General features: G+C 33.1%; 1 protein-coding gene across 1 annotated transcript in view; it reads left to right on the top strand.

Moving 5' to 3' along the window:
* Positions 1 to 337: 337 nt before the first annotated feature.
* Positions 338 to 23,000, top strand: part of LOC129226191 (SEC14-like protein 3) — a 66,424-nt gene continuing 43,761 nt past the window's right edge. The window contains exon 1 of the mRNA XM_054860790.1: positions 338 to 441. The gene's annotated coding sequence lies outside the window, so the exon portion shown is untranslated. The remainder of the gene's footprint in view (positions 442 to 23,000) is intronic.

Below are 23,000 nucleotides of genomic sequence, written 5' to 3'. Positions count from 1 at the left end.
ACGCATGTTTTAGCAAAAACGAACATCAGTTCCTCATCATTCTCCCTAATTAGAAATAATTATTAGTTCTATTGTCAATAATTCTATAATCGTTCGATTCTGGAGGAAAAGATTCTTTTGGAAATTCCTTTTTTCCTGGTGCGGAATGGTTTTTGATTTTTTGGCGCCATCTTTTCTTCGATTCTGACCCGTCGCCCGCCGAAAAGAATGCAAAGAGGTAAATTATCAGTCAATTCATCACTAAAAGAGTGTGCGGTAGAAAGGAGAAGAATCTCAAATAACGGTCAAGAGGAAATGGCTCTTTTTAATGTTCCTTTCGCTTGACCTTTTGTGTTGCGATTTTGTTTTATTCGATAAAAACTGTCACTCTCGAATGGAGCACTTTCATTAGTTCATTCGAAAAGATTTGGATTAGAAGGTTTGGAATACGTTATTTGGAAGGTATGGTTTTGTTTTAAGATTTTATCATTTAGTTTGTGAGATTGTGATGATAAGCCCGAGTTAAATGTTGAAATTGAGTTATTTGTTTAAGTTAATTTTTCATCCGATTCGGCTTATTGAAGCTAAATACAGTAGACCCTCGTTTTCCGCGGGGGTTGCGTTCCACGGAAATGCCGCGTAAATCGAAACCGCGTAAATTGAGATCTAATACTAGTGTTAAAATAGGGGTTTGGTTCCGTAGATGGGCAGTTCTCAAAAGGTAGGAACAAAAAAGTTAACTTTGAGCAATTTCAAAAATTTTCGAATTTGACATCAATTTAGCTTTTATTCTATAGTATGCATACCTAGAACACAATATATGAACATGAAAAGACAGCAGGTATTTGTAAAAATTGTTAATTAGCAAATTAAATCAGCAGTCTGTAGGTAACAGATTTTGGACATTTTTGTCCTGTAGGTAATGGATTTTGGACATCATTATAACATAAGTTTCACCATTTTTGACAATTGTTAATCTGATTTTTAATTTTTCCAATGAAAATTTTATTTACTACTTTTTAAATTTTGCAATTTAATAATAAAGAGGATATTAATGAAATACTTGAATGGCTATACATGCTGCTCCTTACATATAATAAAGTTTTGGAATGATTTTGAAGAAGTTGATGCAAGGTTAAAAAAAAGCTTCAAATTAAAAATAATACAATTGTAAAAAGTGACATCAGTTTTAATAATGAATATTTTTTCTAATGTCATAAGAATTAAAATGATGGCTAAAAAAATTATTGAAGAAAGAAATTCGTATTTCTATTTGGAGATCGTTAAATTATGTTTCCAAAAGAAAGAAGAGAAAAGGAATTCTAAAATAATAAAAGCGGAAAAAAAAATAAATCAAAAATTAATTTGAATTTTGACATCTTGAATTCAAATTATGTTTTTCGCAATCACAAGTGTGTGTATGTAGGCGTGTGTGTTTGTGTGTGGGGGGTATGTGTGTTTGTGTGTAGGGGTATGTGTATGTGTGTGTAGGCATGTGTGTTTGTCTGTGTGCTGGCATAAGTGTGTGGGTAGTTGTGTATATGAATGTGTGTATGTGTGTGGGGGGGGGGGGGTATGTGTATGTGTGTGTAGGCATATGTGTTTGTGTCAGTGTGCTTGCATGAATGTGTGGATAGTTGTGTGTAGGCATGTGTGTTTGTCTGTGTGCTGGCATAAGTGTGTGGGTAGTTGTGTATATGAATGTGTGTATGTGTGTGCGAGGGGGTATGTGTATGTGTGTGTAGGCATATGTGTTTGTGTCAGTGTGCAGGCATGAATGTGTGGGTAGTTGTGTGTATGTGTGTGTATGTGTGTGTGCGTACGTATGTGTAGGACAGGGATGCAACCTGGAGACGGCTTTCGCTAGAGGAGCAGCATCGTGAGGAGCCGGTCGACGGTGATGGTGCGGGGGGTGGCGGTGGGAAAATAAAAAGATAGGACATCAAAACAGTCAAATGAGAACAATAAGCAATCGTGATTGCTCAAAAATTGCTAGCGCAGGTGATAAAGTCGTCAAAACTGGTACAGCTGACGATAAACTAAATTTGTCAAATTGGAATTTCCCTCTGGTAACCTTTAGCTTATCGTATACTGTGTTGTCGCTAACGGAGGTTTGCTTGGCGATTTTAGCGCAAAATGGCTTTTGGTTCGATCATAACCAGCCATGTTTCTACTGTAATTTATTATTCTATGTGTAACATATTAATTATGCAAAATACCAATGGATTAAAGAAGATAACATTATAATAACGTTTTTTATTGAGGTTAGAAGACAGTAGGTCATCAAAAATTATGAATAAATGGACCGAATTATCGGCGTCAAGATCGTAACGCCATTTGGACATTTCACATGTACGTTTAAAAAAAATTATTTTTCTTCTAAGATACTGCATAAAAGCTTATGAAAACACTTTTAAACAATTAAAAATTGATTCTGAGGCTCGATAAACACCTTTAAAATGAAAACATCATATATTTAGTTCTCAAAAAATAGCAATGTAAAGATCGTAAATTTTGGACATGCATCAAATTTCAAACTTACTATTTTCTAAAATCGTTTACAAAGTGAATAATGTGTCTTTACTTTTGTTATCTGTGTAAAATATTAACAAAAAATTATTCAGTGTAAGATTCATACCTTTAAATTTTTTTTTTAAACGTATGGAAATAATTTAAAAAAATTTTTTTTTATCGTACATTTGCTCAGTTAACGTTTTGATATGTCCAAAATTGCGCCTTTTAGCAAAGAAAATATTTTTTTAAGGGCATTTAAAGAGCATTTTTTCCATAATTTATGTCAATTCTTGTCTCTATACAGTATTATAATTTAACTCAAAAATTATTGAGTTAGTTAAAATGAAAGTTATTTGGTGTTGAAGCTTCAAAGTCGAGGTCTGTGTTTGCTCCCACCTTTTGAGAACTGCCCAGATAACAAAATACTTCATTCTAGTGATGACTAATTGTGTAATAAGTTTGTGTACTAAGTACCTGCCAACTCTACTGGCTTTTCCGGGAGATTCCTGGATTTTGATCATTTCTCTTGATAGTGTATAAGATGTAAGGAGCATTTGGTTGTACTAAGAAGGAAAATAAAAAATTCTTTTATTTCCTAACTAAGAACGAAAAAACCGTCGTAAACATCTACTGTATTTTTTAATGAAACCGCGTTAATTGAGACCTAATACTAGTGTTAAATAGGGGTTTGGTTCTGTAGATAACAAAATACTTCATTCTAGTGATGACTAATTGTGTAATAAGTTTGTGTACTAAGTACCTGCCAACTCTACTGGTTTTTCCGGGAGATTCCTGGATTTTGATCATTTCTCTTGATAGTGTATAAGATGTAAGGAGCATTTGGTTGTACTAAGAAGGAAAATAAAAAATTCTTTTATTTCCTAACTAAGAACGAAAAATCCGTCGTAAACATCTACTGTATTTTCAGTAAGTTACACCCTTTGGCCAGTGCTAAGGCAGAAATACGAGGCATGTTTTTAAAGTAAGTACCGTTTTGATATAAAAAAAGAACGAGTACAGATAGAGCAAAGAAATTTATTGCACAAAAATCTACCACCCTTACGCTATTTTTTGACATTGCTCCCGTGAAATTCCAAGCATTTGTCATAGCGTGGTACAGGTTTTTGTATACCTATTCATAGAAAATTGCCGCCTGTGTAGTCAGCCAAGGGATAACATGTTCTCTGAGCTCATTATTGCTGTTGTGCCACAGACCACCTTGGAAAGACTTTAGATGCCGAAACAAATGAAAGATGTTGCGGGCGAGGTGAGGGCAGACCAGAGGATGTTCAAAAACGCCCCAGCCAAAGCCCTGTAAGAGTCCTCATGGTTGACTAAACGGGCGGTAACTTTGTACGAATAGGTATACAAAAACCTGTACCACGCTATGACAAATGCTTGGAAAATCACGGGAGCAATGTCGAAAAATAGCGTAAGGGTGGTAGATTTTTGTGCACTAAATTACTTAGCTCTATCTGTACTCGTTCCTTTTTTATATCAAAACGGTACTTACTTTAAAAACACGCCTCGTACATAAAATACACCGCCAACTCAGTCATTTCCAGCCGAGGACTGCAATTTCGTGCTTATTAGCACTCATCAGCCCGGCATAGGAAAGTGATTGAGCTGGAGATGGAAAATCCTCTTAAGGAAGCCCTGGAAATGACTGAGTTGGCGGTGTATTTTATGTATCTACTGTAGTTTTTAATGATTTACTGGATTTTTTTCCCCAGTAGATGTTGGCAGGTATGGATCGACTTTTATGCACAACATGCATAAAGAAAACATAAATTAACTAGCTGACCCGGCCACGCGTTGCTGTGGCTAAGGTTTTTGATGTATTTCATTGTAGTAAATTTTTTTAAGGGGTGACGCTAGGAGAACACCAGTCATAGGGATTTTTTTTTTATTATTTTAACATAAATGCTAGTTGTAAAAGAACATTATGACCTCCATGACTGAAGTTATACTTCTGGCACCCCTTAATACAATGAAATTATTATTCACGAACGAAGATGGGAATGCTTAAGCAGGTACTCTGTAATAAACGCGATGCAGTGAAATTATTCCTGCTTTTCAATTATTAGTGCTTCATTGTTCAAAGCTCTTTAATTAAAACAAATACATGTAAGTATTATTATATCATGTCACATAATTACATTATTAAGGGGTTTTAAAGGAGAAGTGGTCCTGTTGGCACGGTAATCGGTATAACTTTGATATACACCCCCAAAAATTACGCGCCAAATCTGGCATTTCCTACGGAATTTTTAGGGTTGCTGTTTCTTATTTTGGTGTTGCCAATTTAGGTTTTTTCAGCTTTTAGGTTTTTGCTGTTGCCAAATTAAGTATTTTCTTGTATTTTGTACCATTTTTTGAGTTTTTTTTAAAAGTTTTGTGGCAACAATTTTTGTGGCAACAAAGTTTTGTGTCAACAAAAACAAAAAAAGTCGCCAAATTTCCGATTTGGGGGGGTATATCAAAGTAGTTCCCGGTAATCCAATGATACCGTCAGAATCTACGACGCCCTTCAGAAGGTTACAGGTTCCCGTTAGTTTAGCTTTCACCATAACTATGAAATTAGTCTCAAGTCCAAACAATGTCCATTAAATGTTTAGATTTGAAAAATCCTCGTTTTTCTCGTGGGTATATGTTGCATATTCAAGTGTAGGAAAACCGTCGAATTTATTTGTGTTAGCTAAAGACGTTTGTAAGACGACGTATTTTGGCTTTCCTCGCCATGGACAAATATTTCATAAGCTGAGATCTTCCTCTTTTACGCACAGTTACAAAATAAACACAAATTTACAAAATAGACACAAATGTTGAAAACTTACAAAAAAAAAAAAAAAAAAAAAAAAAAGCATACTCTAATAATAAAAGTAATTATTAGTTTCTGGTTTAAACAAATTTTTAATGTGTTGTCCTTCAGAAAAATAAATACAATTGTTGCCAAACAACTCTTTAAAATTATAACAAATTACAAAATTAAACCCATGAAAAATGCAAAATAAAGGTTTTTCAAAATTTCATAACAAATACAAAAATCGCTCTATTTGGAAAATTGTTTTTTTTTTTTTTTTTTTTTTCATCATAGTTAAAATAAAATTTCCTACATTTTAGTACAAAAATTTTTTATCTGGCGCAATTGGTTCGGGGTCTGTTGAGTAAAAAGCACTAAAAATCACATAAAACATTATATAACTTTTTTAAACTAATTATTTTTGAAATAAATTATACCCTATTATAATTCCTGATAATGTAACATTCTAATGGTGAAAAAATGGTTAAAATCGGTCCAGTAGTTTTAGAGCCTATACGATACAAACACACAAACAAATCTTTCCTCTTTATAATAGTGTATATATATATATATATATATATATATATATATATATATATATATATATATATATATCTTACTAATATTATATATGCGAAAGTTTGTCTGTATGGATGTATGGATGTTTGTTACTCTTTCACGCAAAAACTACTGAACGGATTTTGATGAAACTTTACAATAATATAGCTTATGCATCAGAATAACACATAGGGTAGTTTTCGTCCCGTTATGGGGGGCAAAACCCCCTTAGGGGGGCAATAAAACACAATTTTTGTATAAATTCTCTAACATTGGGATGAAAAAATACTTGCACATATTTACATTATATGTCCATCGAAAGCTCTGATTTTTCTGCTGAAGGTGGCACCTGTTCGAAATTTCTAAGTAGAATAAAAAACGAGTTATGAGCTTTTTAGATCCATGTTCGAAGGCTTTCCTCAACTCAATACAGTATTTAGTGTATCATCTCAACTCCCTGTCGATAGCGACAATTGTTGTATTGTTAACTTTCTTTGCTTTTCGTGATTGTTCAAGGCTTTTCTCAAGTCAAATCTTGAAGTAAGATTTTTGCACAAGATTGGCAAATAATACATGATTTGGCTGATGATTTTCCATTTAAACGGAACTTTAATGTAACTAATGGTTTTTATTATTATTTATGCTGATTGAACACTTACTCATTATCCAAACAACCAGCAGATCGCCAAAATTTTTGCAGAAAGATTTCCGTAGCTGATGCATTTGGCAGTTTTTTCAACGTTGCTGTTTTTGAAGTCAAAGACTACGTCATAATGTTTCTCAGCTTTCACCATGTAAACAAAATATCGCCAATCAAAGAATTTTCAAAAGACTTTTTTTACTGTGTTAAATAATCCAGCAACTAAATTAGGCAAATCCATAAACAGCACAAAAACTTCCATTAATTTTCCTTTTTGCACAATTTCAAACAATCATCAAATTGTATTACTTATATTGGTAACATTTCGGATGAAACTGTTTAGCGCCATTTTATGGTGACCAAAAATATCTCCGCATCTGGCGACGATATCTCTGTAACGAAAATTAATATCATATCGTTTTACAAAGTAAGGAAAGAATGGGGGAGCATCATCGAAGGTACCCCGAAACGACTTTCGCAAATTCGGTAAAATCGCACCAAGAGCCACAATGATTGAAATTTCCCGAAATAACTAAAGCAAGTATAAGGGGATTACGAGCGCAGCTACTTTTTTTTAATCACTTCGTACTTCATTAGCCATACAGAGAAGTATAGGTTTTAGACTCCATGTTAAAAAAAAGTATCAACAGATTAATCTTTTTAAATATGAGAAGATTAATTTCATGTTTTTTAAATTTGTATATGCTTAATAATAGTTCTTTCGTTTCTAAATCAATACTACTTTGTTCTTTATACTTATTGCTATTTTAGTTTTATGGGTAAGGAAGAAACTCGATTTTTAATCACGTCAAAAAGATGTGTTTTAAATTCTTTCACTTAAAACAGAAAACAAAAGCAAGTAACGATTTTTTCTAATAATTATTACTGACCCAGGCAACGCCGGGTATTTTTGCTAGTATATATATATATATATATATATATATATATATATATATATATATATATATATATATATATATATACTAGAGGACCCGACAGACGTTGTTTGTTCAAACTTTGTAAATTGAAAAGTTAAAAATTTTCAATAAAACATCAAGTGTTTGAACCGTTTTGTTGAAAAAAATAAGTAAAAAGAAAATGATTTAAGCTGCTTGGTGTCAGAACGCGTATATTTATTACAACTTGATTATCTAATGCCCACTGAGCAGTTATTTTATTAACTATTTTTTCTCCCGTACTTGATGGTTTGTTCCTTCAGTCATAATTAAAGGATAAAAAGCGTCCTCAGATATTAAGCGTAAAAAACTAACTACCCATCTAGAACAAACGGAAAATCCCGCTACAACATCCCCCATATGAAAAAGAATAAAACAATCGAAAGGATATTGTTTAGAAAAACGATAAAGGTAAAAACATTTCTCTGAATAAGCGAAAATCCCTCACCCCCCCCCCCACATTCCCGATGTAAAATAATCACATTCTTAGACTAAAATGACTAAACACTCTTTAAAAACGAAAAACAATTCTTTGCAATTTGAAATATTTCGCCAAATAAACAAAAAAGCCAATAAATTACATTAACAGTAGCTTTAAAATGCAAACAAATGATCACGCAACTCTATTGTTTATAGCCAAAGTCGCCACGCCACCACGTTACTGTAATCCAGCCGATCAGTGAGCGAAGCCAACTCCGACCGATGAGCGGTCCGATCTTTTGAACGAAAACTTTTTAAACTTTATATATTGCCTAATTTGTTCCTTCCACCAAAGATAAAGATCTTCCACTGCGCTGATCTTTTGTGTACAGAACTACCCTGTTGTAATTTATCTGGACGAAAATAAAATTTGTTTCGTCTTTAAATTCTATCATCTTTTCCTTCAATAATGTACTGATTAGTTTGATAATCCTTAAAGTATTCTTGACATTGGTGCCAAAACTCAGCTGGATTTGAGCCGAGAAACAAATGTTGCTAGGTACGGTACTTTCTGATCATTTGGTTAGGAAAACCTAAAGCACCGATCCGGTGACATGGTTCAACTACGACGAAAGAAAACACGTTTTGCGTGAACCTTCCAGTACTTTACTTTAAAATATATCACGGGACTTAAAATCGTTGCTTTCAAGAGAAATGTATGCTTCTCCTTCTCTCTCTACGTTTTATCTATTCTCAATTGACATATCACAGTAGGAAATTTCATTACAAAGAGCAGAGCTGGCTTTCTTATTGTCCTTTGGCAACGGGTGAAATATTTATTTCAGTTCTCACTCAACAATAGGTTAAAATAGACATTAATCATTTGGGAGATGTAACCATCCAATGTTTAAATTAATTAACAAAAACGTTTCCGATTCAATCCATCGCGTTTCGAAACCATGCTTGCCACAACTTAATTACATATAAAAAATTTGATCAAAATCGATCCAGCCGTTTAAAAGCCTTATGGTGACAAACGTCCGCACGGAAGATTTTTATATATTAAGATTTCGTGTCCTGTTTATAAAGAGGAGCTGGCTATGATAGTCTTTTGACAGTCATTAAGAATTTTTCTCTGTAATTCTTTGCAGAGCGTTAACGCATCCATGACCTTTTGCGTCATTTCCATGTAGAACCTTCCTTCACTAACAAATCAGGAAGATCATTTCTATTGTCTAGGAATGGCTCAAAATTTTCAATTTGAACGTTTTTGGTTGTGTGTCATCGATGTCGGTAGCTTCGTTGGTATAATCCTCCTTTGTCACTCCTAAAAGCTCTTCTTCCTGTGAGTTCTGAACCGTGTGAGTTTAATAATTTTACTTCTGGTAAGAGTTCTGGAACCAATGGTATAAAATGTCTCCAGTGGTCCAAGCTCGATGATTAGCACGCCAAAATGCAGTTGATTACGCGTAATCTGCAACTTTTAAAACACACTCCATTTTATGCATTCAGTTTTTTAATTCTTATGAAATAACTAGCATTCCCGTACCCGGTATCGCTCGGGTAATGGAATTAGCAGGGGTTAACAGTGTTTGGTGCACCTAGTTTCGAAAATCCCCTATAATAATTACTTATTACCTATAATTTTTTCTAATTTTGGAGGATCCCGGGGTCCCTGGACTCCTTATATATATGCCCTTGTCCTTAACCGATCTTTAACTTTTATTAACGATCCTTTTAAAGTATTGATTATCTTTGCAAACACAGGCCATCCACATTTTATTGATATACCTATGTTTAAGCGAGAACTCCTTTGTATACAACATTTTTAGTTTTTTTTTCTGGTGCTAAAATTATTAAGCTGCTTGATGAACTGACTTTGTAGCAAGCTACATAAAATTGGCCGTGTAAAAAAAAAGGTCTTGTCTTAAATCGGTCCCTGCTACTTTTAATGTCTGTCCTTGAGACTTATTAATGGTTATTGCAAAGCAAACTTTAACAGGAAACTGCACTCTTCTAAATTCAAAAAGATAGGTCCGCCTGTGATGATGTTCTTAAAAACTTCGTTTCTAGTTTTGAAAAAATGAGAGCAATAGACAGAAACATTATGATTTGACTTGAGAAAAGCCTCGAAGAACCACGTGAGAAACAAAAACAATATCAAATTTATAGTTCGCTATCGACCAAAAGTTGAGATGAAGTACTGAACAATGATTTGAATGGAGGAAAGCCTTCGAAAATAAGGGATTTAAATTCAATGACAGGTTTTATTTTCGCAAAAATTAAGAGGTTTTAATTAATTTCTCCCGAACTAATTAAGATTTCGAAAAATCCTTTCTTAGTGGTTACTTTCGTAATCATGCGGACATGCCTGCCAAATTTCAAGTCTAAAGCTTCAGCGGTTTCGGCTGTGCGTTGATATATATATATATATGTTATGTCAGGACATTGATTTTTATATATTAAGACTATAATAAATTAAATCAACCAAATATCGTTATGTTAATTTAATTTTCAACAGTGACTTAAATAGTTGAGGGTAATTATTTTTGGGGGGAAGGAAAGAGTTGAAAAAATGTCCTATTTTTAAAATTATTTTTTGGACCGTATCTTTTTTATGTGTGATAACGAACTAACAGGAAATTTTTCAACCCACCTCGCGATATTATTCGACGTATTTATCTTATATTTTTTTAGTGTTGGAGTGTCTTCCAAATTTGTATAATGAATGAACGAGTTATTGAATGGGGTCGTTTCCAAAATTGTAAAAGTATTTTTTTCTGAAAGAGCATGCTTACAAACATAATATCTGACCATTTTTTAAATAATTTGTTTAAATTTAACATTTAAAAAATTACTTAAATCTTTGCGCTTTCATTGTTTATACTTCTGCCAATGACATCACAAATGATGAAATACCATTTCATGTTGCCATTCACAGAGCAAAATATTTAATTCCCATCTTTACTCACGTGTATTGGCAACGATAGGGTTGATAGCAAGCGTAGAGCGCAATTTTAGTTCGCTGCTTGATTATCATAACGTAGAAACGTGGTAGACAGATGCGCCAAAGAGCATCATTTGTGACGGGAGTTGGGATCATGAAAGAGGGGAAAATTTTATTTGCTTGCATTGCCGCATCCGCGTAAAACCGAAATTCATCCGCGTAAAATAAAATAAAGGTGTCAAATCTTAAACCGCGTATATAATTGAAACCGCGTAAAATAAAATAAACCCGCGTAAAATGAGGGTCTACTGTACAGCAATCAAATTAACCTTGTCATACATAATGACGTAATGGTTAACTAAAAAAATATAGTAAATGATGTTAATCAGTGAGTTCTCAGTTTGAAGGTTTAATTTATTTATAAATTTTAACCTTCACAATTACATAATGTATAACATTATAACGTAAGTATTATGTAATGTTAATTACAAAGTTACATATACGTAATGTTAACATTAAAGTTTAATGTTATAAAAGATTAAATTTTAATGCTTTACGAGATAATGAATGTATGTCAATAAGTTTGCGTAAATTATTGAAATTATTAGTTCATTTTTTATACTGTATAGTGATGGAGCTCAGTTTAGTAAAACTATTTTTACCTAAAAAGCGTTCGAGGTGCATTCTTTTCAGTATTTATTTTTAAAACTGAAAAGAATCATAGCAAATTGAATTAACGTTGTCATACATAATGATTAGTTAAATGAAGATAGTAAATGATGTAAACCAGCATTGACTTCGACGGAGTAGTTTTGTTCATAGATTTTAACAATTAATATTTTAAGAGATAGTGACTATTTTCCAATGAGTTTGATTAAATCATTGAAGTTGAGTCAATTGTTAAAACTATTTGATGATAAAGTTCCGCTTATTCACTCAAAAATAGTTATTTGAACATACTTTCCTGAATTCAATTGCTACAAAGTAACTAATAAATTAAGCCAATGTAGCATCGTTGGTTACTTTTAATTAATTTGCTACCTTTACTTTCATAATTAACAGAAATTATTTTTTGGGTCATGGTAGGATTGAAAATGTTCCACTTTTAAAACACACTCCATTTTTTATGCATTCATTTTTTTATTTGTTATAAAGTAACTATAATAAATTTAAATCAACCGAATATCGTTATGCTAATTTAATTTGCAACAGTGACTTAAAAAGTTGAAGGTAATTATTTTGGTGGCTAGGAAGAGTTGAAAATGTCCTATTTTTAAAATTATTTTTTGGATTGCATCTTTTTTATGTGTGATAACGAGCTAACAGGAAATTTTTCAACCCACCTCGCGATATTACAGCATTTTCGTACTTTCTTACTTTATGGACAAAATTTTGTGTTACGTCATAAATAAGCATCTCAAAAAAAAAAAAAAAAAAAAAAAAAAAAAAAAAAAAAAACCCGCTGGTTACCCTCTTGGAGGACACACAGACGATTTTCTTTTCGCTTTTGTTAAATTAAAAAAATGCATGATCCTTTTTTCTCTCTTTTCCTTAAATTCTTCCCATAATTATTTTCTCTCTAACGGTGATTTTTTTTTTTTTTCAATTGATACACTGTATTTAACTCATATTTTTTTAGTGTTGGAGTGTCTTCCAAATTTGTACCAGTATGAATGAACGAGTTATTGAATGGGGTCGTTTCCAAAATTTTAAAAGTATTTTTTCTGAAAGAGCATGCTTAAAAACATAGGATCTGATTATTTTTAAAATAATTTGTTTAAGTTTAACATTGAAAAAAAAAACTTAAATCGGTGCGCTGCCAATGACATCACAAATGATGAAATGCCATTTCATGTTGCCATTCACAGAGCAAAATATTTAATTCACATCTTTACTCACGTGCATAGGCAACGATAGATTTGATAGCAAGCGTAGAGCGCAAGTTAAATTCGCTTCTTGATTATCATAACGTGGAAATGCGGTGGAAAGATGCGCCAAAGAGTATCATTTGTTACGTCATCAAGACCACGCCTTGTTTGAAAAATCGGACATTTTAAAAAAATAATTAAAAAATGACTGTTGGGAAACTAAAAGTATTATCTGGGTCCATGTTATATTTTTCGCTTATTCTATCAATTTCACTGACTAGAAGTATTACTTTTGACTGAAGGAAACAACCCCATTGTTATTGTTAGGTTTTTTTTTTTAAAGCCTTTTTAAAAAATGAGATTTATTATTTATTTATAATGCTTTTATAAATTATGCTGAAAACCGTTCTACTCGGATAGCATTCTAATGGTAATTACATATTTCATCAGTATGTAATTTTGTTAGCTGTGTTTCACCAGAAATCAAATATTTTTCGTGTGAAACCTCCTTTAACGGACACTTTTATACAGCGGGCACCGCTAATTAGGGAACATTTTTGAGATTCCTGTCGCAAGTGGGCAAGGGCGGATCCAAAACTTTTTCAAGTGAGTGGAGATTGAATTTTTTACATGCCCTTTACTACTTATCCTGGTTTGGAAATGTTCATTACTTCGGACTTCAATTCTAAAGCATTTCCGAGGAAGTTCCAAACTTTTCTTCCCCTGGGTTTTACATTATGGAAGATCGTCTGGAATGGCGTTTTTCGTACTTCAATGTTGAAAATTTGTCAATGGTGAGCCTTTCAAGCGAGGGGCGATTGCCTCATCGCCCATCCCTTGTATCCGTCCTTGCAAGTGGGTTGATACTCAATATTTTTCCTTTATCAAGTTAGTTTTTGTATCATGAAATCCGGTTCTGTTTCAGAAATAATGTTCAAGGTCCTGGTACTAGTTAGTGTATTTGAGGCAATAATTTGCTACGCACACAAAATCGATTCTGTTTTACAAACATGGTCAAAACATCCATAACCACCAACATCTTTCACCGTGAACCTGCTCCAAAATGCAATGCATGCAATATCAATCAGTGTTGCATATCCTCTCCGATTGTCCAAATTTCAATTATGTTCGTTTCAAATTCTTTAACTATTTTGTTTCATCTTTAAAGGAATTGTTAGGGGACACTCTCCATCCAAAATTGTTCCCCTTCCTTCAGGAGATTGGATTTTTTTCTCTAATTTAGTGTTCGTTCTTACGTCTTGTGTTTGTTTTGTTTTTGTTTTGCTATTAACATTTTTTTATATACTCAAAATTGGTTTTCGGTTATTTCTTTCGGCCCGTCATTCAATATTTAAAACTTCGTTAATTGTTTTTTTTTTTTTTTTTTTTTTGGCAATTTTTTCAAAATTCTAGAAGTTTTATGTCCATTGCTCCTTAATAATAAAACTCGCCTTTTCGGCTCTTCTTTTCCTTTTTTAACAATCGTTTGGCGCAGTATAGCCTGTTAAGGCTCTTGCTCGAAAAAACACAACCAAATCAACCAAGCAACCCAATACAAACATTATTGTCGCAATAAATTAAATATTTATAATTGAAAACAATAATTTACTGCCGCACTTGAAAACAATTTAAAATCGATTTAGTACAAATGAAATAAAATCAGAAATACTCAGCAGTGGGATAGTGACCATTAGCTAAATAAGCGCAAATAGAATAAGAATTACAATTCATTATTTCTAACCTTGAAATAATTTTAAAAACGAGAAAAGCACATTCAGTAATATCAGACAACCATTTGCAGAACTGTTGCTGCAGGTGCTGTTACTTACTGTGATGGAGAAGTAATCCTAATTCACATTCCCACGTAATTATATGTTATTGTAGTGAATCTAATGGGTTTTGCATGAAAGACACCCTCTTTATCACGAGTGCATTCTCCAAAAAAAAAAAAAAAAAACAAAGTTAACTGGTTTTAAATGATTTCGAACAGGATATTAAAAACCTTTCCTTGCATATATGAGGTAGTGAGAAGCAAAGGGATGTAAGTGCCAAAATAAAAAAGGTGGAGATAACCAATGCACAAAAAGTAGGTGAACCTTTCCTCCATCGTGGGACAGATAGTACTAGTAGCCACGGTAATTGCTGTGATACAGCATGATTTATAAAAACGTCTCAGTAACAGCCTGCCTCGGACCGGAACTTTAAACGCGTTTTACTTAATTTGAAAATATCCACTTATATCTCTTTGCTTCTCACTGCCTCAGATATTGAGATACACTTAACTTATCTATCAATAGGCGGGGGAGCCCCTCTTAAGAGCAAGGGAGCATACCCCCTAAAATTCGCAAAGAACCACCCCAAAAGCAAGAGCCCCCCAAAAGTGAATGTCATCCCTCAAAACCCCCCCAAAAATTTCAATGGCGCAGTCTGCGCCATGACCCCCCGGGGGGGGGGGGGGAATGCTGCAGTAAGAAAATATACGAATGAAGAACTTGAAGTGTTTTTTTTTCTTTTTTGACTTGACTTCTTTTAATTGGTGATGAATTTTTATCACAACTCCCCCCCGCCTCCCTTTTTTTCAGTGACATATCTAGTTTCAACTGCGCTGTTGCTCAGATGTTTTTTAAAACATTGACTTTGTGTTTAATGTATCCAGAAGAATTTAAAATATCCAAAGAATATTAAAACTTATTGTTAACTATTTTTTGTAAACCTTCATTTCTGTAGAATTAGCATGGCAACATCCGAAATGTTTTTAGAATTTAGTCACAAAAACATTTGTAAAAATACAATTAAATAAAAAAATGAAAGGAAACTATTTCCAATGGGATAGTTTCCAAAAATTTAAAAGTATTTTTTTCTGAAAGAGCATGTTTAAAAACATAGGATCTGACCGTTTTTTAAATAATTTGCTTAAGTTTAGTATTAAAAAAAATTACTTAAATCGGTGCTCTTTCATCGTTTAACGCTTTTGCCCACGACATCACAAATGATGAAATGCCATTCAGTGTTGCCTTTCACTGAGCAAAATATTTAATCCGCATCTTGACTCATGTGTATTGGCAACGATAGGGTTGATAGCAAGCGTAGAGCGCAATATTTAATTCGCTTCTTGATCATCATAACTTGGAAACGCTAGAAAGATGCGCCAAAATGCACGATTTGTGACGTCATCAAGACCACGCCTTGTTTGAAAAATCGGACATTTAAAAAAATTAATTAAAAAAAATAACTGTTGGGAAAATGCAAGTATTTTCTGGGCCCATGCTATTATATTTGCTTATTCTATCAATTTCAGTGACTAAAAGTATTACTTTTGACTGAAGGAAACAACCCCATTAATAACGTATGTTTCTTCATTTAATTTGAAAAATAAGAGAAGGTAATGACTGTCAACGTCCTTGAAATCACATCATAAATACAGATTCCTATGGTTACGCAATTAAATGTAGATTCTTATCTGGTAGTGAAACTTTCCTTCAAACGAAAGACAATTGAAAATGACCCAATGGAAAATCCAAGAACAAGTTTTCTAAATAATTCTTGCAGAGATTTTAATTCAAATCGGCATCATTACTGCAAAGAAGGTTCAAGTTCTTTTTGAGGCAGGTTTTCGGTTGATACTTCCTGTGCATAATAAATCCGGTGTTATTTCGAACTTTTTTTGGGGGGAGGGGGAGGGAGGGGAGATTTTAAGGGAATAGGATTGCCATGTTCGTATTTAACGGGGCTGAAGGGCTCAGTACCATAGCAATCAATGTAATGAAATCATGCTGATTTTTGTTGTTTTTTTTTGAAACTTCGATTTTTAAGTTATCTTAAGGGGTTATAGTACCTCAAAAATGATGAAACGACCAAAAAATTTTTTATTGCTTATTTCAAAACAAAAAAACTATTCTGAACACAGGGGAAAAGTTTCAATGCTCTAGTTCACATATTCAAAAAGTTATGAGTGGTTTTAGGCCATGCTCGCTATTTGTTCTCATGCAAAAGAAAAACTTTAAATTGCTTTTTCTCGATGATGTTTTTTTTGTTTTTTCATGTCATTAGAATCCCTAAGGTTTTTTTCTATTAAAGATACAGCTTTAAAGTAATACTTTTTTGCAATTGGGATAACATATTTGACAAAATTTTGCACTGGATAAGCATTTTATAAATGACTCTAATGTTTAGAGCATGTTAAACCTTTAAAAACCATTTTTTTTACAAAAAAACTTCGATTTTGTACATAATTAACCACAGAAAATTTTCTAATGAACTCATAAGCAAATGAATGCACAGATTTTTAGAGATGATTATAGTGATCGTTTTGCAAAAAACGTTTTTTTAAATTAGTGCAAAAATAAAAAATCCTTAGAAATTTTAAAAGTTGAAATTTTCCTCAATTTTTTGAATTTTCAAAAAAAGTAGGCAATATTTTTAAATTTTGAAAATAAATTATTCATTACGAAAGAAGTATGCTCAACGTTATGGTTACAAAGAAATATAAAATTTATATAAATTAAAAGAATTTGCTTGAAAGATATTGTGACCCCTTAATGGTTGCCCCTATCCGTGAATGATTTCCTACTCACGCTTATTTGTTGCAATGATTTTGTGAATAAAAGTAAACATTATTACATGAATTTATCCTTTCAAGGTTTTAAAAATATTATGATTTTAAGCATGCTTGCAATTATTTATTTATTTATTAAAAGCATTGAACACTACAGAAAGATTCCAGTTACAGTGGCAACAATAATATAAAAAAGCAATTAAAACAAACTATGCATTTAAATTATTAAAACATAAAGACTTAAAATTGTAAAATGACAAGTTAAAAATATCTACATCATAACAATGAATGTTAAAAAGTTTGTAAAATTTAAAAAGACAAAAATTGTCAACATAGTTCCGTCTGGTAAAAATTTTTACTTCCTTTTACAAAAAAGGAAGTATTGTATTCGCGAAAAAATTTTCACTCAAAAATCGACCTTAAATTACCATTTTTCTCACCCCCGAATGAATGTTAAGTTTTTTTTTTCGACCCGACCACACGTGGATATATGCCTAGGAACCTACAGACACCCGAAATATCCATTTTGACGACCCCCAAGTTAATTACAACGAATTTTCTCGTGCCGTCCGTATGTACGTATGTATGTGTGTATCTCGCATAACTCAAAAACGGTATGTCCTAGAAACTTGAAATTTGGTAAGTACACTCCTAGTGGGGCCTAGTTGTGCACCTTCCTTTTTGGTTGCATTCGGATGTTTCTAAGGGGGTCTTTTGCTCCATTTTTGGGGGGAAATCATTGTTAATTTCGATGTAAACTCAAGTGGTGTTATAATTTGTCGGTTACTTGGCGATATATCGCCAGTCTTTTGGTCGCCAAGTTTTGTCGCCAACTTGGCGACAAATTGGGCGACTTTTTTTAAATATTAAATTTGGTTTCAATTTGGCCACTGTTGGTGATATTTAGAGAGTAAACTATTGAATCACATTAAAATTGCCAATGATGGGGAAATGACATTAAATTGGAGTAAAAGGAAGTCATGTGATGCACACATCAGCTCGTTTTAAAAGAAGAATGACTCCTAAGAGTCCTACTTGGGACAGCTAGTTGTATCGAATTGACGATATCTAATCAATCAATTAAAATGCAATCAATTATTTATGTAATCACCATATGATTTCTTAAAGGTGCTTTTATTTGTGGGAACGCCATAACTTCCTTAATACTTAATCAAATCTAAATCATTATTTTAAAAATTTGTTTTCACCGCTTTCAGCAAAAAATAAAGAGACCGTTTATAAGTTGGTTGTTTTGTTGGGGGAAACAAAAATACAATTTATTTTGTTTTTTATTACTCATTGCGTGAATACAAAGTGTCCCGAAATGGAGATTAGCAACTAAATACAGTCAATTTGCAATAACTCGAACCTAAAGGGACCGACGGAAAACTTCGACTTATCGAAAGTTTGACTTACCGCTAGTTTCGGTATCCAACATTTCAATATCAAAACATCGAATATTTTAATTAATATGTACATATATCCGAGAAAATTACAGAAATTGAAAGTTTTAAGCACAAGATGCAGTTTAATCAAAAATATTGAGACAAAAAAAGAAAAAAAAATCAAGCGTGGTTTTGATTTCGCTACTGCTGGAACCACTTGCATAGAGCTGATTCTATTTCAGAAAAGGCGTACATCTTCATTCGTTTCAAATTCGGATTCATGTATTCTACCGCTTTGGAAGATACTCTTTTTCTTTTAATGTCATTGACAGAGTACTTGCTTATACATCTTTAATATTAAAGAAAACTCACTCAGTCTTTCAGGAACTTATCGTTAAATGATCGAATCAAAGAATGAAGGGGAACGCATCTTAACTTAGGTCAGCCTTTGAATAAAGGTACTATCAGTTGACTTGACAGCTTAAAAGAAAATTCGTAGTCTAGCAACATGTCAAAGTGTTAACAGTACAGTACAACAAAAGAAAACAAGCTAACTCATTTCCGCACGTGTAATTCCTTTATCGCACATTGTCTCAACAGGTGCTTTAGAGGTCTACTGTGCAGGAATTGCAAGTGAAGGTAAACTAATTTTTGTCTCATAGTCACTTGTTTCTATTTTTTCCCGTTCTTTCAAAATAAATTTCGAGTCATCTTGGAATCAACTTCGAGTTAAAGAAAGTTAACTTCGAGATATTGAAAATAATTATCATGGAATTAAAAACAAAGGGGTTATAGTAATGTCGAGTTATAGTAATGTTCGAGTTATCGGTCGTCGAGTTATCACGAATTGACTGTATGTTAAAATGATCTAAAATGGTATGTATAATAATGTTCCATTCTTAAAGTATGGGTATTCTACCTATCAAAAGAGTAATTTTTACAACCTTCATTTTTTTCTATTTGATTTTTGCTTTCTATGCATTTCAAGTATTTTACGTTTTTTTTTTTACTCAGTCCCTTGAGAAACGCAAATTTTGGCGTTTTACTGTAACTTTTAATTTTCAACTATTTCCTCCCTTGTAACAATCGTGAGCCAAAGCGGGTTTTAAGATAACGGGGTTTCATAAACCAGTAAGCTTATTTCAGTAAGAAGAGTCAACACACATAAATACTACCAAATGCACTTTATCTTGTCTTTACCTCAACTTGTATATCTCTTTAATGAATAAGCTTTGCTTGCGTTTGTAAAATGGTTTGAAAAGGACAAAGAAAACTAATAAAATATTCGAGACTTTAAGGAAATGTCATTCAACAAAGGAATGGTGTAAGTTCTTCGACCTCGTTTTCTTTCAAGAAAAACCGTAAGCTTGACGTGTTCATTAATAGTATGAATAATTTGAATGAGGAAAAGAGTTGGTGATAAGTGTAATTTTTTATTTTGAGAATTTATTTATTTTCGAGCTACATACTAAGTTAATTTTCCCTAGCGTGTGTTCAGACTGGAATGTTTTATGCATGTTTTGGGGGGGTGCGGTGGGTGTTTTTTGCTGCTTGTTTTGTTTCAGGTTTTTGGAAAGATTTGAGTATTTAAAATTCGAAACATTTTGTTGCCTTAAACGTAATTACCTCTTGACTCACTTTAAATTTCAAGACATTTCAAGACATTCATAATTTTTATTAGACAACGCAAAATAAACAAATAGCTTTGCTCGAAAAAGTGAAAATATATACAGTGAAACCAGTATACCACTTACGGTGTACTATTTTAGTGGTCTACTTAAACAGGTGATCAACTGATAGAGGTTGAATTATATGATATAGATCTAATTCTGTGCCTGACAATAGTAATCAACTTAGACAGGTGATCAATTTAACAGGTTTTACTGTACATCACTACAAAAGCAGAATGTTGCCAAAAAAAAAAAGAAAAGAAAAATGCAAGTGCTTTGGGGTTCGAGAGCGCAGCAGCTTTTGATGGATAACGTTTCACACTGAAGAATATTATACAGTGAAACCTGTCTAAGTTGACCACCTGTCTAAGTTGACCGCCAACTTAAACAGGTGGTCAACTTATAGAGGTTGAATTATATGATATAGATCTAATTCTGTGCCTGAAAAAAAGCGGTCAACTTAGACAGGTGGTCAACTTACAAGGGTGGTCAATTAATCAGGTTTTACTGTACAATGAGAATTAAACTGTTATTTTGCTCATGCTAAGACACGCAATTGTATTTTTGTTCCTTTCTACACTTTCCTATTACATTTCTGTACTTGCAATTGGACTATTCTACCTTTACGTGCGGGAAAAAAAGACGCTTAGCTTTCATTAAGATTTTGTCATATCCCTTAATATTTTAATCAAACAGTGCTAAGAATTTTTTTAAGTCTTTGCATTTGATACAAAGATACTCCTGACACAATTATATTTTTATTAAACAATTTCGTTTTCTAAAACTTCATTTATTTGCATGCGTCACGTGCGGGACATCCAAAGTCAACCTCTTGTAACTTGCTTATGAATAAGTTAATATTTTTTCTCTGTTAATGTATTAATGTTAAAATAAAATGTAGATTTTGAGGGTGCAAAGGTTCCACTGTAAAGGAAACATATCTCATTTCTTGAGAAGCAATAGAAAAAAAAAATATTGGAAAAAATTATGTATTGGACCATGCCACGAAAAAGTCGTCACTTTGTCTCGCCCGGCCGCATATAAGCAACCTTTACTCAGTCATGGACCTTGTCATTGTTTTGGGACTCCTGATTGGTCAGTCGACGCAAATGCATCGGTCATGTTTTTTTCACCATCCAACGCATGTGAACGAATTTCGTTCCCCAGAAATTCTGAATTCACGTTTGAGAGCTTTTAATATCCCCCCTCACGTCGTGCTTTTAATATCCCCCCTCCCTCTTTAAATGTCTAGGAAATCTCATTTCGAAATGAAACATTAAAAGAGCACGCAAAACAAGCTATAAAGGAGATGTCTGACGCGTTTTTATGTGTTCGCCAATCAGCAGTCTTCAAATTTTTACATGGTCTTTAGCAAAGTAAAGGTTGTTTATATGCCGCCTGGCCCACGGGACGGTTCATTAAAACGTAATTATTTAAAAAAGTAATGACGAAATCTTTCCCTCGAGGATTCACACATTCGTTTGAAATTTGTTAAGCTATAAAAATTTTATCATTACTCTAAATTATTAATTTAATTCTTAAATTATTATTTTTTATGAAATATACGAGGCGTCACGTGCGGGACAAAATGGCCGTTTCCCGTGGAATCGCCCAATTGCAGAGTTGAGGGCTTCTATGACACCACATTTCTTTATACAGTAAACTCCCGATTATCCGCGGAATAGGGTGGCATGGTAACCGCGGATAAGCGAAAACCGCGGATAATCAAAATAATAATTAAACGAGCTGATGTGTGCATCACATGACTTCCTTTTACTCCAATTTAATGTCATTTCCCCATTATTCGCTATTTTAATGTGATTCAATATTTATTCTCTAAATATCACCAACAATGGCCAAATTGAAACCAAAAAAAAAAAAAAAAAAAAAAAACTCCGCCAAATTTGTCGCCAAGTTGGCGACAAAACTTGGCGACCAAAAGACAGGCGATATATCGCCAAGTGTCCGACAAATTATAACGCCACTTGAGTTTACATCGAAATTAACAATGATTTCCCCCCAAAAAGGTGCAAAAGACCCCCTTAGGAACATCCGAAAGCAACCAAAAGGGGAGGTGCACAACTAGACCCCACTACGAGTCTATGTACCAAATTTCAACTTTCTAGGACATACCATTTTTGAGTTATGCGAGATACATACGCACATACATACAGACGTCACGAGAAAAGTCGTTGTAATTACCTCGGTGATGGTCAAAATGGATATTTCGCGTGTCTATACATTCTTAGGCACTTTTCCGCATGTGGTCGAATCGAAAAAAAAACTCAACATTCATTTGGGGGTGAGCAAAATGGAAATGAAGGGCGATTTTTGAGTGAAAATTTTTTCGCGAATACAATACTTCCTTTTTTGTAAAAGGAAGTAAAAACGATACTACTGTATACAATAGCTAAAAAATATGAATAACACTTACACATACATTTACATTTTTGTTAAAAACATAGCTACATTCCATTTGCTAACATTGGAAGTAAAAAATATACATATGTAAAATCTAAAAACGAACAATAACACGATCAAAAGTTTTAAAAGCATTAAATGACTGCCAAAAAAAATAGTGAAAAGACCCGCGGATAATCCGAGCAGCGGATAACCCGACCGCCGATAATCGGGAGTTTACTGTATTTGAAAGCTTTATCTTCTAGATTCACCAGAATTTCAAGGTAGGATACTTTTTGTAGGGG

Source organism: Uloborus diversus, chromosome 7 (genome assembly GCF_026930045.1).
Source record: "Uloborus diversus isolate 005 chromosome 7, Udiv.v.3.1, whole genome shotgun sequence".
In the NCBI taxonomy this organism is placed as follows: Eukaryota; Metazoa; Arthropoda; class Arachnida; order Araneae; family Uloboridae; genus Uloborus; species Uloborus diversus.
Note: the sequence above shows the minus strand (reverse complement) of the source record. Positions and strands in the feature narration are given on the sequence as shown.